The sequence below is a fragment of the Trachinotus anak genome, unplaced genomic scaffold, assembly GCF_046630095.1.
Source record: "Trachinotus anak isolate AG129_WGS33_773 ecotype Australia unplaced genomic scaffold, CSIRO_AGI_Tana_v1 ptg000034l, whole genome shotgun sequence".
In the NCBI taxonomy this organism is placed as follows: domain Eukaryota; kingdom Metazoa; phylum Chordata; class Actinopteri; order Carangiformes; family Carangidae; genus Trachinotus; species Trachinotus anak.
The window spans coordinates 7,783,132-7,802,156 of NW_027273885.1; the positions used below are offsets into that span (position 1 = coordinate 7,783,132).

Consider the following 19,025-nt stretch of genomic DNA (forward strand, 5'->3'; position numbering starts at 1 on the left):
AGCCCCCAGACTTTAATCACATAAGCTCTTTCTTGTGAGGACAATGATTTCAAGAGGACAATAATAAGCACTAATTAGATTTTCAAGTAGAACCATGGAAAGAACATTAGCTGCTGTTCCTGACTTACAAATGTGAATGAAGACATGATCCTGCTCGAGTAAATCACTGAAACAATTTTCCCTTTGTGAGAGAATAATAATATACAGCTGTTCTGCTCCAAAGCTTCACTGCCACTGGAGAGGTCTGCATTATGTAAAGAAGCTCCAGGAGGTCTGTGTTTTATACAGAGAGCAGACAAGTGTGAGTCTCTGAGAGAGAGAGAGAGACGTCTGTCAGACAACCAGGGGAACGATTAAAGGTGTGTAACCTCTTCTTTCTGTCCTCGCTCTTCTTTTTCACACTCTCTCCGTCTTTCTTTCCGTTCATCATCTCCTCTCTGTGTCAGTGAATCTCTCTGAAGCTGAGCTGCTGATAAAACCTCATTAACTTCCAACTTATTTACTTCCAGTTAAATCAGCAGCGTTTAAGATCCAGTCTATTACTGAGGGAGGTTTTATTCCTTCTGTTTAACTGGATTAAATGTGGACAGTTTAAAATGTAACAGTTGAACAGGAACTGATCCTACACACACTCTTTTATTTGAGTTGTTCACTGCTCCCCCAGGTTTTATTGGTTAAATAAAATGTGTAGGTTGGGGACAGATATGCAGCCAGCTGATTTAGCTTCTCTTTTTGAATGAACGAGGGTAATACAGTGATCCAGCCAAAAGACAAGACTATGAATTGAAATGTTCTTTGCTAAGAGTGCAGAGCAATTAACTTTTCTGACCTTAAACCAAGTTTCCTGCCTATAAAGCAAATTATATGAAAAAATGAGTTGAACTGATGTTGCTATTCAGTAAATTCACATGCTGTGTTGAACTGCAGAGAGTGAAACACTAAATGTATTTCACTGTCAGTCCTGACTTACAAAATAAGGTTGCATCATTGTGAAACACAAACATGCTGATACAACACAAGTGCTAAGCAGCATCATATCACCTGCAGGTGTCAGGAAAGCTGTGACTGTAGCAGAGGAGTTTTGGGAGGGTCATCACTCCACTCCCTCTGCCTCTTGTTTCATTCATACCAACTCCACAGAGGAGGAAATGGCAGAGGAGCAGCTCCACAATCATGCATCCTACAGTCTGTTTATGAAGTGACAAGAAATATCAGGAAGGAATCAGATCACTGTCACAACAGTAACTGATAGTAAAATGAGTCCAACACACAGGTGGATTGGGCTGTGACAGCACTTCCTGTCCTGTCCTTCCTGACAGGAGTTGGATGATTTTCAAATTGAACTCTAAGGATTTAGATCTTATAGGATGTCACAGGAACAGACAGCTGGAAGTGTCTGGAAATCAGTCCATTTACCAGCAGATGAGGAAGCTGACAACCACAGAACGGACGCTCAAGGTTGGAGAAATTCACCTGTGAATCACATCTGCAGCTGCCTGCAGATAAAAATAGACCGGACTTTCAGAAAATGACATCTTCAACTCCATCACATTTTATTACTGCAGCTTCAATTCCATTAACACACTTTCAGCCATCTGGAAAGCTGCATCAAGTGTCTCCAAACTGCAGCACAGTTGGTCTATATTTAGAAACAACACATCAAGACACATGGGACGCCACAGTTTAAATAAGTATTCCGCCCAGTCAGGTTTCCTCTGTCAAACTCAGAGCCAAGAAGAGGAGAGGGGGTCTGTACAATGACATCAGCCTCTCATCACTGTCTAATTACACAGCAATCAGTGGAGCCCTAATCTCATCTAAAGCCTCCTCATCAGCATCAGGAAGTAGATGTGACAGTGGCTGGTGAGAAAGATCAGCTGACCAGGGAACATTTACTGTGACGTAGAAATGAGACAGAATAAAAGAGGAAGAGAAACTGAGGAAGATATTTTCAAACCCCGGGGCTCCATCTCTGTGTCTCCATGGTGTGTGATCGCCTCAGGAAAGACAGCCACTGTGTCAGTGATAGAAATGTGAAGCATTTGGCTGAAGAGTGAAGAGCAGGGCTTTGGATTCAACAGATTCTCTTTTGTCTTTCTGACACAAATCAGCACATTGAGGAATTTAAACTGTGGCAGGACCCAAGCTCTACCTACTCACACAGTGTGTATCACAATATGATGTCCCCAAATCCTCTGATGCTAATCTGAACAGGACGAGAGAATAAAGCAGCTTATCCCACAGTCAGAGGTCTGGACTGTAGATATCGTCAGTGACAATCACCTGTCAGAGACACCACAGAGTTGTGTTACTGTGGTCGGAACAATCAACACCCCCACGAGATTTTAAATGACCTGATCCTGGTTGGTCTGTACACATTTAAAACCACTAATTATTAATTCTGCCGATTTAAAGGAAATTTTCCCTTGATCTCATTTTAATGTCGACGCAGCAGCGAAGCAGAGGTCGACTCATGGATTCTTTAGTTTTCAGGAAATTCTCCCTGAGGCAGCGTCACTTCAGTCTCTGTGTCTCCAAGCTTCTCTGCTGCATTTCAACTGTTACTGAGTAGTGTCTGTTGTAGAGATGGCATTTCATTGTTTCTCAATGTCATGGACAAAGATTAATATTGATTATTGATCAGCATCGATTGAGAATACAACAGGAAGGCAGCAGACAGTGTGATTAAAGAGAGATTCAGATGTGAAGCTGTCGGGAGATTTCAGATATTCTTCTCTCAGGAACTTTTCTTCATGGACAGGATTTATAAACATAATGTAGCACATTGGACCTTTGAAATGGTATTTTACACCTCTTTGTTGTATGTCAATAGATCAAGATGAAGGCTCAACAGAAGATGATTGATTCCTTTATTATGCTACAAATACTCAGACTGAGAATGAAAAAGTACAGATAATATGTTCATATCAAGAAAAGCACTTGATGCCACTGTGAAGACGTCACGATGAAATGACCATGAGGAGAAAGAAAGACAGAGGCTTTGAGTTCAACACATCCAGCTCGGGACATGTGGACAAAGACACACTGCAAACATGCAATACACACTGCGCACAGGTTGATCCTGATGTGTGTCATCTGGCATTTTCTTTTCCTGGGGGAAATGGGCTGTGGCAGACATTACTGCAGCGCACACACTCTGAATACAAAGGAAGCCTCTGCTTCTTGAAATACACTCAAGGTTACACAGCGAACGAACAAAAGAAAGAAAGAAACTGGTCTGAGGTCCCACAGCATCATATACTGTACAACATCCAGTCTTCATTCCTCTTTTACAGCAGCCGTTTCTCTCTTTACTGGACTCCTTCTTCAGCAGCCAGTCTTTCACTGGAGACCAGGGAGTCCTCCCACTCACATTCATTCAACCAGCTGTTTATTCAACTAAAATGTGATGTGCTCTCTGCAGGAGGTTCAGATGCACAACTGCATTATTTATGTATGTATTTATTTGCTGGTCTGACTTTACAGCCAAACTGAAATAGAGGACGTTGGCACATAAAACAAACCCTGTTGTCATCGCTCGTCTCTGAGCTGGAGGACTCCTGTGGAGCATTATCTGGCAAAGACAAATGAGAACTTTGAGTCAACCTGTGATGAACAGATCACTTAATGACATGCTGAATGACGAGCTGTTTATGTTGGCCCCAATTTAAAGATAAAAAGAATCAGTAGTGTTCAGTTGGCTCTGATGTGTTCCTCTATTTGTTTCTTAATTCGGCCCCGAAGCAAAGCCAGCGGTCATTACAGGGGACACAAGGACAAGTGGAGCTCACATTGTCTCTCTGCTTTCATACTGCTTCATTTTACTGTTGATTTACTGTGGAGAGGCCTTCTACTGAGCCCTCAGGCAAGGCACCAAACCTAATATATTTAGTAAACATCCAGCTGAGAAGATTAATAAGTTTATTTAAATTCAGACTAGACTGTGGTGAGCAGCCTCAGGTAGGAGCATCTGTGGTGGGAACACTGGAGACTTGAGAGGAAAGCTGAGAGAAACCAACAATAACCAACAAAACAGCCTCATGAATTCACAAACAAACAACAAAAGACTGATAATTGTGACAACAGAATTCTACTTTCTAATGGTTTACTCTTTGGTGGTTTGGTGTCTACTTTACAGATCGGTGTGGACACAGTTTAGTTTTCTTGTCATCCTTGGAAACATGTGAACATGCAGGTACCTCCTCATACACTGTCACTCCCACACAGACTCTTTATCCACTGCTCACTCCACAACATCACTCACAGGTTCCAGGTCTCTTCATGTTGCTGCTTTTGTTAAAAATACACTAAAACCCCAGTGAACTGGTAAAACATCACTTTAAATCACCATGTTTGTGAAGTTAGATTCAGTATAGATGAGGATCCTCATCTGTACTGAAACAAACGCAGCTGTATTTCACTTAGATCCGTCGGTACTCTGCTTTCTTTTTCATTCAGGACATTTTCTTTTCTCTGTTAATTGACAATAACACAGTGATAACCCAGCATGCAACTGGGTGGTCAGCCTTTTGATCTTGTTAATTAGAGGAGCAATCCCCATGAAAGCAATTAGCTGCGAACGTGTGTGTGTGTGTGTGTGTGTGTGGTTTTATCCATTGAGTCATGTGATAAATAATTTTACAGTCATCAGTTTTTTTCTGAATCCACTGAATAACTGAATGAAACTGAGACACTAAATGTTAAAGAGCTGCTCACTTCAGGAGGATCCACAACCTCACCAGCAGTTCATTCATCCAACAGGTTTCAGCTTGAATCTTTTGGCCCTGCTGTCGTCACTGCTGAAATATGCAGTGGATCTGATCCCAGAACAGTGAGAACAGAGCAGAAGTGAAACTGAATTCACTGTTTCTCATCTTTGGAGTCAGCATCAGTCTCTCCTTTCGATCTCCAGAGCAGAGCTCCCACTGGGATTGAGAGTGAGTGTTTGACTGCAGGAAAGAACAAACACCTTCAGCAGTCTGTTGACAGTTTCTCTTTATCTGCAGAAATGTGAAGGTTTCCCTGCTCACACGATGACTCCACATTCACAGGAAAACGTCACTGCTCACATCAGCACAGGATCAAGGCTGGGATCATATTCTGTCCTTATGAACTGACCAGTGTCCTTTTCCTCCTCCCACACTGGTTTTCACTGCTCTTGTTTTGTGTCTGTGTTGATGTCGACAGTTAAATATCAAAGTGAAACTCCCGTGTGATCTCCTGCTGAACTCACAGTGGGAGACACAGATGCAGCGACTGAAGTAACGAACAAAACAACAGTTTGAGAATTATAGAGAAAAGTTCACTTCAAACGCAGCTATTTCAGAAAAAACTATGTTGAATATACAGAGACATGTTTTTATATTTGGAAATGTCACTGCCAAAGCTGATGTTCTCGTGTCCATCAGTGACTGTCATTCAATGAGGATTAAAGATGTTTTAATCTCCTTTCTCTTCTCTTTGTGACCATGTTTATTCTGCAGTAGCTTGAAGAGAAAAACCTTGAAACTGAGGTCAGACACTCATCATTTATTCATCTGTGTGTGTGTGTTTGTGTGTGTGTGTCTGAGAACTTACACTGATTTGTTTTCCCTGAGGCCATTTTAAATGCCTCTCAGTAAAAGCAAAGGATCCAGTGACCAACACAGGCAGCTCAGCGTAGTGTGGCTGTAATCCCATCACTGACACTGAGAGAAGCTGTTCTCCCACACACACACATGAACACACCTCATTCCTCTCTGGACTAAAAACTGATTCCTTCCTCTCCACTGGCTCGCCATCTCCTCCTCCTCTTCTCTCCTCCATCCTCTGCATCTAGTATCAGGTTTCTCTTCCCTGTTGACCTGTTACTCAGACAGATATCAGACTATTCTCCATCTACACTCACAGGCAGCAGAGCGGCAGCGTCACTGCTCACAGGTTAGAATAGCTGCTGCAGTGCAAAAGCTAATGGGGATCTAAATAAATAAACAAACAAGCAGATGGACAAAAATCAAACAGGTGAACAGAGTCATCAAAAACAACCAACAGCATGTGACCATCCTGTCCTGGTACAGGAGAGGCGAGCAGGTGAAGCTACTTTACACAGAGGACATTCAGATAACCAGTGAGACTTGAACAGCCTCTTACTCTGCTCACACATGATGACAAGAATCTGTGAAGCAGCACAAATCACCTCTGATCCTCACACCACAGCAGCCAGACAGGAAGAGAGCAGAGCAGAGAGGCAACAATTACAACCAGCAAGTGACCTCTGGGTTATACTCCATACATTCAGCTCTAACAAGACACCGAGCATCTGCAGCTAAACTGTAGAAACTGTGGACACTGATGTGAGAGTGAGATGAAGTCACAGAGGTCTGGTGGTTTTATGGTCCACTGGAGAGAACTGCTACTTCATGTTTAACAAACACTAATGATACTAAATGAACAGTGAACAAACTACAAAGAGGAGAAACAACTTCTCATCAGCATCTGTGTATTTGTTGACGAATCATGACTTCCTTTCACTCCAGAATAAGGAGGAATCAGTAAAATCTGCTTTTATATTAACGACGTGATCTGATGATGGAGATTAAAAAACACATAAGACTGTTTGTTCTCAAGCCTCAGACTTTGTTACTGAAGACAGATCATGTCTGATATTGGCACATTATATACATTATACATATATATTATATAGCGAAGTCCTTCATCTCTGTCATGTTTGACCAACAGCACTGAATATGATAAGTGACACGTCTCTGCAGCCATTGTGTGCTACATGACACAGCATGAAATGATGATGAATGAACGTTTGTGTGCCAGAGTGATCTCCCCTCAGTGCCACAGAGCTGATACAGGATTTATAGAGTCTCTGTGTCTGGAGGATCTGCTGCAGTCCAGTTGATTTCTTTGGAGAAAGTCACTTATATGTGAGTTTTTCCCTTAAGAAATCTGAAGTTACTGAACCTGTTCTCCACTGAACCTGTACCACCTTATTACTTAGACACTGATTCAACAGTATTAGTTTTACAATGTAAAAGTTTTAAATGGAATGTAGAGAAAATGATTTTTACAGGAGGTGAAAGTGATAGTTCAGGTTATTTGACGTGGGGTTGTGTGAGCTACTTATACATAGTCAGCGGATATTAGCTGCAGTAGATTCAGATCGGTGCCAGAAGCAGCAGGAGAACCGGTACAGAGGCTGAGTCATGGACTGCTGCAAAAACATGTTTTAGACACTGTAAAAAAATTAGCAACAGATCAACCAGTCCAGTGAAACGTCTGATCACAGACCGGTCCTGTGGTTTTATAGTTCTACTTTCAGAGTCTCATCACTGGAGGGAAAACAAGTCCTCCTCATTACTGCCCCTCATTAGAGAGAAAGTTCACATTAATTAAACAGAGCGCATCCACTCATGTCTCATACTGAACACTAAGTTGAAAGCTCCCGACCTCCAGGTGACTTGATTTATAATTAATGTCCAGACCGCAGTGTTTCTGTCCTCCAGCGAAACTTTGGATGTCAGTGTGAAAGGTTCCTGTCATGTTTGTCTCTAAAAGCTCGGAAACTCTTTTCCTTTCTGAAGAGGAGCTGTGAGAACCACGTGTCACAAGTTTGTGGTTCACCTATATTTACACTCACTGAATGAACTTGTGTTTGACTCCACAACCAGCTCAACCAGCAGATTCTAATGACAGAAGCTCTGCCAGTGGTCTGTATAAAGTCTCTTTTGAACAGTGTGAGCAGCCAGGCAGGGGTCTGTTTCAGCGCTGTGACTGACAAAGACAGACTCATTATTTTAGTAACAGAACATTTGTCAGTAGCACCTGATCCTCACACATTCACACCTCTTTCATTTGTGTGGGTCTGAAGCTTCACCGAGAACAACAGGGAATCTGTGTGTGAACGAGTTCAAAGAGTTGACAGTGAACTACGCAGGCGGGAAAAGTAATGTGTGTTTATCATAGTTATCACAGTGATGAACACACACATTCATGCAGTGAGATAATTATGTGAGATTAAAGTGTGGTGGTCTGAACCTTTAAAGAGGACAGAACGACAGCATCATGATAAGAAGAATAAAAAAGACAAGGGAAACATGAAGGTGAGGCCTCTGGCTGCATGTGGTGAGAAAATAATGTGCTCAGTCTAATGACTGGCTCTTCATTAGTTTGGGTTCATCTCATGATGCTCAGAGTTCTTCAATGTTTCTGGATCCAAACACAACATGTGGCTCCTCTGAGCTTCAGGGTTTACTGACAGAGCTGAGCTTGATGAGCTGAAGTCAACTCACACACACACACACACACACACACACACACACACACACACACCAAATTCTCCTTCCAGCGCTGGTCTCTGTGACAGATGTGATAAAAGACAACAATCAGAGCCTCCTCTTCCACCACTCAACAATTAATTTCTATCAATAAAACATAGATCACAGACTCATCCACTCACACTCAACACGAACATCTCAGCAGAGTTCAGCAGCAAACTTGTTTCCATTGAACAAACAGCAGCAGAGGAAGAATCAGCGACGGCTGTGAACTGTGTCTCCGTCAACACACACATCAGTTGTTCTCCCACAATCAATCATTCCTGTGCCTCCGTGTGATGAGCTTCAGAGTGAGTTACTTCATGTGTTCAACAGGCAGGTTGTTGGAGCACCAAGGCTGTAGTGTAGTTTCATCAGTGTCAGACTCACAGCCTGTGTGTAGTAACCATCTGCAGTGAGGTGCAGTCACACTTCATGGATTCATGACACTTCACAGCTTCAACATGCAAACAGATGGAAACACTTCAGAGCTGCTTTGGCTCTGAGAACAGGTGTTGACCTTAAGAGATCATCAAATAATGTGACGACCTGAGACCCTCCATCTGTATCCTCACACAGATGGAGGAAAACCCCCAAACACACTCACACCACTAACTTAACCACAGACTGTGACACACACCAAACACACACACACACACTTCCCTGTCAACTCTCACACCTCACGAGATAAGAACAAGTCATGTTTTACCTGCATTTTAGTGTCAGAAGAAGAAGATCCAGGATGAAGGAGATCAAGAGACAGGAGCCCCAAAACAGAAGCAGGAGACAGAAAAAAACACAATCAAAACACAAACTTACACAAAGATAAAGAATCAGCTTCAAGTCAAACAAAGACATTTTTATGTCTGGACTCAGACTAAGAAAATGTCAATAGCTGAAAATAGTGTTGAAATGTTATTTGTGCTTCCACCCTGTCTGGTAATATTTTACAACTTCTACTCTCAGAATATGGTGATATAGTGTCAGCTTTAACTTTCACCATCAGCTTCCTGCTCCATCTTTTCAGATGACAGCTTTAACTGTTATCTCAAGGTGTTTTGGCAGCTCATATTTTAACTGTCAAAGGTGCAACAGTATTAACAGACTAAAAAATTTTATTAACTTCATGCACTGTATAAAAATGGAAAGTGGTTTCTCTCCAGTTTTAGTGCTGATGGTAGAAGAATTAGCCTGGATACAGAAGTGATCAGAGATAAGAACTTAGAAAGCAGATCAAGCTTCTCCATGGAAACCTCTCCCAACAGAGAGCTACTGTAGAATGATCTTTTAGCTGCAAACTAGAAATCTATTAAATTAGCAGGTTTCTGCTTCAGTCCAGCTGCTGAAAACTCATCTGCCCAAGTTTCTTTTGTTATGTTCTAATGAGCTGAAGTCTCCTGTACGAACAGAGGCTGACCGGATCTGATCCATGCCAGGCTGAGACAGTGTGTGTGCCAAGTCTGCCTGGTACAGCAGCAGTAGAGAGGCTGGCCTGAGATGAAGTGAAGAAATTGGCAGATGGAGTGTGAACAGCTTAAAGCTAAATGCTCAGTGGGACGTATCGGAAATAATTTTTCTTCACACGATACATGCACATGTGTTGTGAAGGTGTGTAAGTGTGAAGCTGTTTGGGGATGCAGGGGATCTCTCTCCATCTGATTTACAGGAAAGAGCAAAAATCCAAAGGTAACAGACTTTACAGAGAGAGATGTGAAACTCATCAGGACGACAGAAGAAGCAGAGTGTGAGAATATGGAGGGAGAGAACAAAGGATGTTAAAAGTACAACTCTACAAACCCACAGAGACTCAGCATGAAGAGTCAGAACCTCTTTGAAACGTGTCCACAGAGACAGAGAAAGTGAGTTAAAGAAACTCATCTTTACTGAAGGTTTAACTTTTCTCTCTTTTCATCCTTGATCCCACAGTGACAGGAAGATTCAAGAAATGTGGTTTACAAATTCAAACAGGGTCTTCATGCTTTAGGTAGAGAAAGTGGTAAAGTAGTAATCCAGTGAAGAAGCACACTGACTGTGAAACAGGAGACGATAGAGAGGTTTCAATTCATTAGATTAAGCTTAAAGTGGACGATGGAAGGAAGTGAAAAAGACACAAAGGTCAATAAAAGAGAAGAAGAGGAGTTTTAAAGGCTAAGGTATATTGTGTGACAACAGTCTGAACAGCAGTGAGTTGTGTGTATCAGCCCTTCTACTCTCTGGAAACAAGTCAGAAGGCTGAGTGACGAAGCAGCAGACTTTGTGTCAGTGACACAGTTTCATGTGGAGGTTTAGTGAAGGTGAGAGGATTATTATGGCCTGACAGGAAACAGGAAGACGCTTTACAGTCATTTCGACCAGCGGCCGGCAGACACACACTGATGAGAGCAGCTTTACACCTCACTGTGACAGAGAGACACAGCCCAGTTCAGCTCTGAAGGAAAAACACTGTGACTGTGTTTCAGAGGCGACAAACTGTAACTCATATTTACAACCAATGACAACATCACTAACACAACTTTAAACTCAACGACTTCAGGTTTTGTAGCTGCAGCTTGACAAAGGACAAAACATAAGCAAAGAGTGTCGACTTGTTTAAACCTGAAACTTGAGGGCATCATGAAAACTGTGAACAACAAAACGTTTCTGTTTTCTTGTCAACATGAAATCGACCAGAAATATCACCAGAAGGTGGACTGATAAAATGATTTAATTTTCAATGATTCCTGCAGAGGGTGAAATATCCATTCAAATGAAAGATACCAAACTACCTAAATGCTGATGTTTCTGACCCAGTGATTAGATCCAAATGCTAATGCAATGATGTGACAGCTTTTAAACTGCATCTGTTTCACACTCGAAAAATCTCCGAACAGGACAAACCCAAATGGTCAAAGCATTCATGTTTTCACATCTCATGTCATTTATATTCAGCAGTGATCGAATCAGTTCCACTGGCTGTTGTTTGTTCCTGGCCTGCAGCCTGAGGAGCAGACGCTGAGGTGTTGAAAGTCAGGTCATGTTAATCCATTAAAAAATGTAATGTTTTAGTGCTAATAGGATATTTTGTTTTCCTTTGTGAGAGTTGAATTAATGTAATTTATTCTCTGTGGGTTGTGTGTGTGTGTGTGTGTGTGTGTGTGTGTGTGTGTGTGTGTCACTAAGTCTGTAATTACTTTGCCTGCTAGTTTACCGGCTACAATATTAAATGAATTAACAGTGTTTTTCGTTGATCCAGACTCTGGGGTGTATGAATTTAGCACCAACGCACGCTTTAGTAGTGGAGTGAGGAATTATTAATGTGGTCTTTGCATCTAATTAAAAAAGAAGTCAAAACTGAAATGAATTTAAAGTCAGTTTTCACACCACTTAAAAACATGAGATCTGATTGAAGCTCTACTATCCCCTCTACCATCAGCGGGGTGGCAGAGTGTGTGAGGTGTGGGAGAGCAGGCAGGGCTCCAGTCGGGAGCTTTGATGTGCAGACGAGCAGGAGGAGGAAGATGAGAAACCAAGATCACACATCAAGCAGTGGTCCTCTCCTCACACTCACTGATAGTGAAGCTGCTGCAGGAAGAAACTCAGATATAGAGACTTCTTCGGTGTGGAGATATTATCAGCACATAAACACTCACCTCAGACTTTGTATTTATCTCTCTCTTCATCTTTATTCAAAAATATCAGCTGATATCAGAGAGTCTAAAAAATCAGAGATTCAAAGCCGATGATGCACTGGACATGATGACAAAGTGAAACAGATGAAGGTAGAGTGGAGAGTAAAATATATCTGGATGAGGTTTGATGTTGTTTGGTGAGTCCAGCTTCACACAGGGAAACTCATTAAGACGAGAATTTAGTTTCAGCCAATTTACAAACAATTTATCATGAAATACTCCAATACTGATACTGATCATTTCAATAGTTAAATGTTTATCATGCATCGATACCACTGGGTTTATGTTGACATGTGTCAGCAGGTCATCACAGTCACAGTTTCAGGTCCATGAGGATTAAATGAGTTAACTCATGATGAACAATGTAGAAACTGTAACAGAAGATTTTATTTTTATTTGTTTGATGTGTTTATATAGTGGCTGGTGTTGAGCAGCAGCCAGATGCCTGACAGGCCAAGAGAAACAGAGAATGATCTGGATGAGACCAGAACAGAGAACTGTGATATGATGATTCATTTACAATATGTCAAATTTAACACTTGATCAAATGATTATAACAAAGGATGACAACTGGAGGGAATCCATGTGACTCTTTCAAAGAGTTACTGAACACTGGAGGACTTGATATGAGACAATAACATCTGCAGATCTGGGATCAGGAGACAGTGAACAAATTGAATTTGAACAAATCTGAAACAAATGAGGCCAGAAAATTACACGACAGTGAATAGGGAAAATTCATGCCAATAGAATTTCATCAAAAAATGAAAAAAGCAAAAAAGAAGCTCAGTAGTTGTGTAATAAAATGTGCAACATGTTTTTGAGCCACAGCGTTTATATCGCCTCAGTTTGCACAGGCTGCAGGCTGTTTGACAGCTTCCTTATAGATGAGACTTGACAAATATTCCAACTGTTCACAAGCAGAGTTTGGAGTTTGGTTTCTGTGCTGAGGAATGTGCTGCAGAACAGTTCAGCAAAAGAGATCAGACCATCATTTCTGTCACCACTGCTCAGAAAGACAACAGCTACATGACAGCTGCTGTTCAGCTGAATGGCTCCTTTTGGGGTTTCAATTGTGTCTTTGCAATTTACAGTGACAAGTCACATCACTGAGGTCGACAATAAACCCATTAAATCTTCCTAACAACCAACAGTCAAAAATATAAGAAGAAGCTGAACATAATCACTGTGATTTATTTTCCTTCATCAATGACCTGAAAACACCAGCTGCGCTTTAAAGAGCTTCCTTCTTTAGGAGCTCTTCAAAAATACTGGAAAAGGACTGCAGACTGTTGAATCTTCATCATCTCATTCCTCACAAATTGTTTTCAGTTTGCAAAGTGATTGTTAAAAATCCAGATCTAAATATTCACTATCAGCACAAAGAGGCCTCTCATAAAAGGCCTCACAGTGATTCTATCTATCAAAGTGCAAATATCTATTTCACTCCACAACAAAATCAATCCTCAGTCTCTTTAAAAACCACGGCTGTGCCTCACACTCTGTGAGCTCAAATCTGTGTGGAGTTCATTTCCAAAGGTGACCAGCACTGAATAAATCTGTGTTCATTTACTGAGAGTTTCTCTTTGGAAAAAAAAAAGAAAATTGAAAATTATGTTTAAGGTTATTGACATTGAACAAAATGACCCCAGTTGCCAATAAAAGGAGCATTTATACTGTACAGTGATAAACTGACTATAAAACTAACAGACTGACTAATAACCAGGGATTACAACATCCTGAAGAAACACTTCAAGTTGATGTAGAAAACAAGATTCATGGAGAGCTACATCTGCCTTTTTCCAAAGAACTCAGCCTTAACTACAGCAGTGTGTCACAGTAACACACCCTGCTGCTCCACACAGCCTGACCCACTACAGCGCTTTCTCCAGCAGACAAATAGAAAGTGTTCCAGCTGAGAGGTGACAGCGAGGAGGGAGCTGTTAAACCTGCTGAAGTGTGACAGAGAACTGACCTGACCCTCCTCTTTGTCCTCTACAATAAATCCACTCTGTTGGAGGAAAACCTTCATTCAATAGAACGACTGTGTGTTTTCATCAAGAGACACAAACAAGTTTTTGTCCACAGCTGCAGCAACTGAGGAAAACACATTTCTGTCAACAGACATGAAGGAAAATGGTGAAAGGACTGAAATGTCAAACACTGATTTACAATTAAACAGCTGATGACGAGTGTGTGTGTGCTGGATGAGGAGCCTCTTCAACAGCTTCTGGTCTTATACTAATGTGGATGGAAACTCATTTGTGATAAAATCTTCAGTCAAAACAGCATCACAGGAGCTGCAGCCACGCCACAGGCTCCTACGACTGCACTCATCATCTCTCTGAATTTCTTCTTCCAACACGCATTAAACCACATGCAGTTCTCTGGAAGCCACTTTGAACAGAGAGGAATAAACACACACTTGGTATTTGTTGACCTGACTTCAGGTTTCATGCTGTTCAAGCAGAAACATTGTGGCTCTACAATATTCACAATAGCAGGGTACATTTATTCGCTTTGTTATGGAGACTGGTGTGTGTGTGTTTGTGTGTGTGGGTTGTTGTACTTGTTCATTTTAAAGGCCTCAACATCTTTCCCATATAAACAGGTCCTTTCTCAAGCAGACACATGTGGCTGCAGTGGTCCTGCTGCTGTCTCCCTGCACTGCTCTGTCATGTGACTGGACTCCAGTCAAACCCACTCTTCTCTCTTTACAGGTTTACAGTTACAGAGCAGCTGCTGGTGTATTTCATTGCTTCTTCTCAGTCTCATCCCTGCAGCAGGAGTCACAGCAAATCTCTCAGATCTGATGCTGCTTGTCCACAGAAAGTCAACAAAAGGATGTGATGAGGCTCGATGCTGAGATTGAAATCTGTCTCTGAGGCTGAATGGCTTGACATTTAGCAGGAATGTGTTTGAAAGAGGGTACATCCAAGAATCTCACTATACTGTAATCCTTTAAATGACAGCAGTGTGTTCACGTCCCAGCAAATGGATGAGACGTTATCTCACCTTGTGGGAGGCTGCAGGAATGATATTAACACCAGACTGTTTCAGGGGTTGTGGGGCTGTGCAGGAGCCTGCATAAGACAAGAGAAGCTTGCAGCTCATACTTTATTTCAGTGCTGAAGATACAGCTGCCTTCCAGGAACAATATGAAAACATCAGTGAAACTAGAATTACTGCCTCGGGGCTGTATGCCTCCAAAACTCAGACTAGTTTCAGATTAAATCCCTGTTGATCCAGAGTCATATGAAATATTAACCATCTATGTGAAATTTTGTCATAATTGCTGTGTGAAGTCTTGAGTAAAGGCTAAAAAGTGTTTTGTGAGGTCACACTGACCTTGACCTTTGACCCTGAAATCTAATTAGTTCATCCTTGAGTCAAGGCATTATTGATGTATCGTATCCATGAGGATGGGACAGATAGACAGACAATCTGAAAACAATGTGCCTCTGGCCCTGGCTGTCACTGGCATGGAGGGATAATAAAATGTTCTTACATGTGACTTTAAACTGAGACATTTTTTATGAGCAGCTGAGGTTTAACTCAGTTCAGTTCAGAACTGCAGCTGAAACCTCTGAAAGGATTTCTCAGTTAAACTGAGCTGACAAACTTCCCATAGAAACAGCTTTAAATCACAGGTCCTGTGGTGATATAAAAGTCTTGAAGAAGGTGCGGGCAGAGTGATTATCACAACTCTGACTTTACTCTGAAGTCAAGAGCCGCACAGCTGGAGCTCAGCAGTCGTCTTTAGAGACAGAGATAACCCTGCAGTGAGCTGAGAGGACGCCCTGCTGAGGAGGCACAGTTTTACTCTCCTATAGTCGAATGGGATGATCAGTTCAGCTGCTTTGAATGAGAATCATATCATCTGAGCTTAGAGCAGGTTCTCCACAGAAGCTGCAAGTGCTACAAGAGATATTTCAACCAAAGTGACAGAGGTTGAGAATCAGTCTGCTCTGATGAAGATGATCTTAAAAAAAGAAACACACCACCAGTGAGAGATGAAGACAAACAGCAACAGCAACCACATCTGCACATGTTCCAATATCACATTCGTTTTCATGAATTTCTGATTTCTCCTACATCTCCATCTACACCTCCACCTGAGCATTACACACACAGGAACATTAAACAGTCAGTTTGTGTGTGTGTCTCTTCATCATTTCAACAGTTAAGCAGCCGACTGTCCATCAACTTGATGTGTGACTGGATCCTGTCAAATTTATGCCTCAGTGTCACTGTAAAGGTTTTCCTCATTGAACTTCATATGCAGAGCTTCTATTTCAACATGTCTGTGCTCAGAGCTCCAGTTTGAAGTCGAAGGTTTGGTCTCATCTGCAGAAGTAAACTGGCAGAACAGTGAGACCCCGAGTTAGATTTCTTCTGAGCTCATTCTCAAGTCTGCCAGGGGCACATGTGTGGGCAAGAAGCAGGATGAACGTTCAGTATTTTTAGATAAAGAGGCTTTTAGGACAGAGAGGGTGGTTGAGTGATGTGTCTGCCACATTTTCTTTAATGACCTTGGCGACTATCCCAGCTGTCATTTATAGCACAGACTCATCACTCCTCCTCCACAAAGGGCCCTAACTGAAGAAAGCACCAGACTATAGTGAAGCTCTCCTGCTCTGGATGAGAGCTGCTGCTCTCGACACAAAGTCAGGGAGGAGCTGCAGCACCTCACTCATCTAATGTGACGGCTTTTAGTTTCCAACAAGTGCAGGAGGTTCTGTATGAAATGAGCTGTGAAATGAGCTGCAGGACACAGATGATGCCACTTCAACTGCAACGATGGGTTGATTCATGAATTACACAACAGAACACAGATTTAATGTGCAGCTATTTGTCTCAAGAAGACTCAGCTAAAAGTTCAGCTCCGACATACGGAGGACAGGATCCCTGATGTCAAACATGTAGAAGAGATTATATACTGAAATATCAAGAGGGTGAAGAACTATACATGAGTTTGAGATGTAGAAGTGTTTGTCACAATCTGTTGTTGAGTGAATTAACAGATGAAAAACAAGTATGGAGCTCAGTAAGAGCTGTCCCAGTCATTCTGCTGTTCCCTTCACTTTCACCATCAGGAGTGTTGTAACCATGTGATACCTAAGAATATATAAACCCATGAATAGGTGAGGTATTACTCTGATTCACATGTTGGCTTCATACAGCTCATCATTTTCTCCTTGCTTACAATAAATACTTCTGCCTGAGACATCTGAACTCCTGGTGATCGTCTTTTTTTCATACATTTCTTAAATGTATGTATATAAAGTAAATGCTCCAAGACTTAGACTGTGTTCTTTTACTCTGTTTGCCCATCAGCCTGAGGATGTGTGTGTGTGTGTGTGTGTGTGTGTGTGGTTTGATTGACAGCCGCTGCAGATGTGTTCAGACATGCTTGTTATCCACTATCTGTTCATTATAAACTCAGCTGTTCTGACTCTACAGACACCATCTCCTCCACCTGATTCTCTCCAGCTGGTTTCTCAACTGGAAATCCACCTCCCATCAGACAGCAGCCTCTGCCTCCACAACAAGCAGTGAGTTTCAGTCTTTAACCAAATCACTGCAGACATGAAGTCAGTGGTGTCAGCTCTCTATTGTAGATTCTGAAAAGGCAAAACCGAATGTGCTTCAAGACTAAACGGATCAGACACAAGACATTTATCAACAGATCATTTATCATTTATCAACTGATCAACTAATTAATCAGTAATTTAAAGACATTTTATGGGCTGGTCCTAAAGACCACTGCACACAACCACAATTTATGCAGAACTCACTTCGAGTGGAAATTAAAGGAAAACGAAAATGTATGAATGACTGCATGCGCTTCTCATTCTGATCTCAGATGACAGACAGCTTAGAGTTCAAGCTCAGATCAACAGAAAGTGTCTAAATGCTGCAGAACAACTTAGGTGTGAAAATGAAGATGAGAATGTGACATAAGTGTGAAGGATAAATGTGATTTTTCTCACGTGGATCACAGTGATCACAGCTGCTCTGACATTTCTGTCCTGTGCTCATGACTGAGACCGTCCAAGCAATCAGAGATTAATGAGCACGTGAGCACTTCTCATTCTGACACTGGAGCCAATCAAATGCTCAGACATTTGGTGTGAGAATTAAACAGACTGAACAAATTTCACAACAGAATCAGCGGGTAAAGACGATCACAACCACAGAGGGAAGATAATGAGAACATGATCAATCCACTGCACTTGTAATATTCTACAACTATAACAGTGGCCTGTTACACTTCTAGAATGTTGGGTTACAGTTGTAGAAAGTTAAGTGTTACAGTTGTAGACTTTAGTGACAGAACTTTGGAAGATTCAGTTCTAGAATATAAAGGTACAGTTTTAAAATGTGAAGTGAAACGAGGCCGTCAAACTTCCACCTGTAGAATGTTCAGTTACAGCCCTGGAACATTTGAACTGTAACAAAGTAGAACTAGAACTTTGACCTGTTTTAATGTTGGGTCACATCTAACGATCCTCTGCTCATCTGATCAACGTCAGACTTCACAGGTGTATTTCCGAGGACCACAGGAAGTGCAGTGTGGACTGTGGAGTGTTCTGGATGAGCGGTTCTCGAGAAAGCTTCAAATATCCCTTTCCTACATGTTCCTTGACATGAATAAAAAATGAACACAGATGAACACCATGAATAATGATGTTGGCTCATTACTCTCATCAGGCTGCAGACAGGCACATTTTGAACAGGCACTGCATTGATTACAATTACTTGTCGAGCAAAGTGTGTGTGGGCATCTTAAAATATGGTTGTTAGTCGACACATTAGGGTCTCATCTATCTGCACAGACAAACCTCTTGTGTCCTATTCATCCAGTCAGCTAAAAATATTCACAGTTTCATAGTAAACAGTCGTAAACATAATGCATCACATCCAAGCTGCTCCACACAGACCTGGAGGCATTTGGAGCAGACACATAATTACATTCATCAAAGGCCAAATGTATTTTCTGATTGTCTCATTCTTCAGGATGGCCGTGGACTCTGCAGCATCTAAACAAGAT

At 41.7% G+C, this 19,025-nt stretch overlaps 1 protein-coding gene across 1 annotated transcript in view; it reads right to left on the bottom strand.

The window, feature by feature from the left end:
• lsamp (limbic system associated membrane protein) overlaps nt 1-19,025 on the bottom strand; it is a 509,337-nt gene that overhangs the window by 447,935 nt on the left and 42,377 nt on the right. The window lies entirely within an intron of this gene.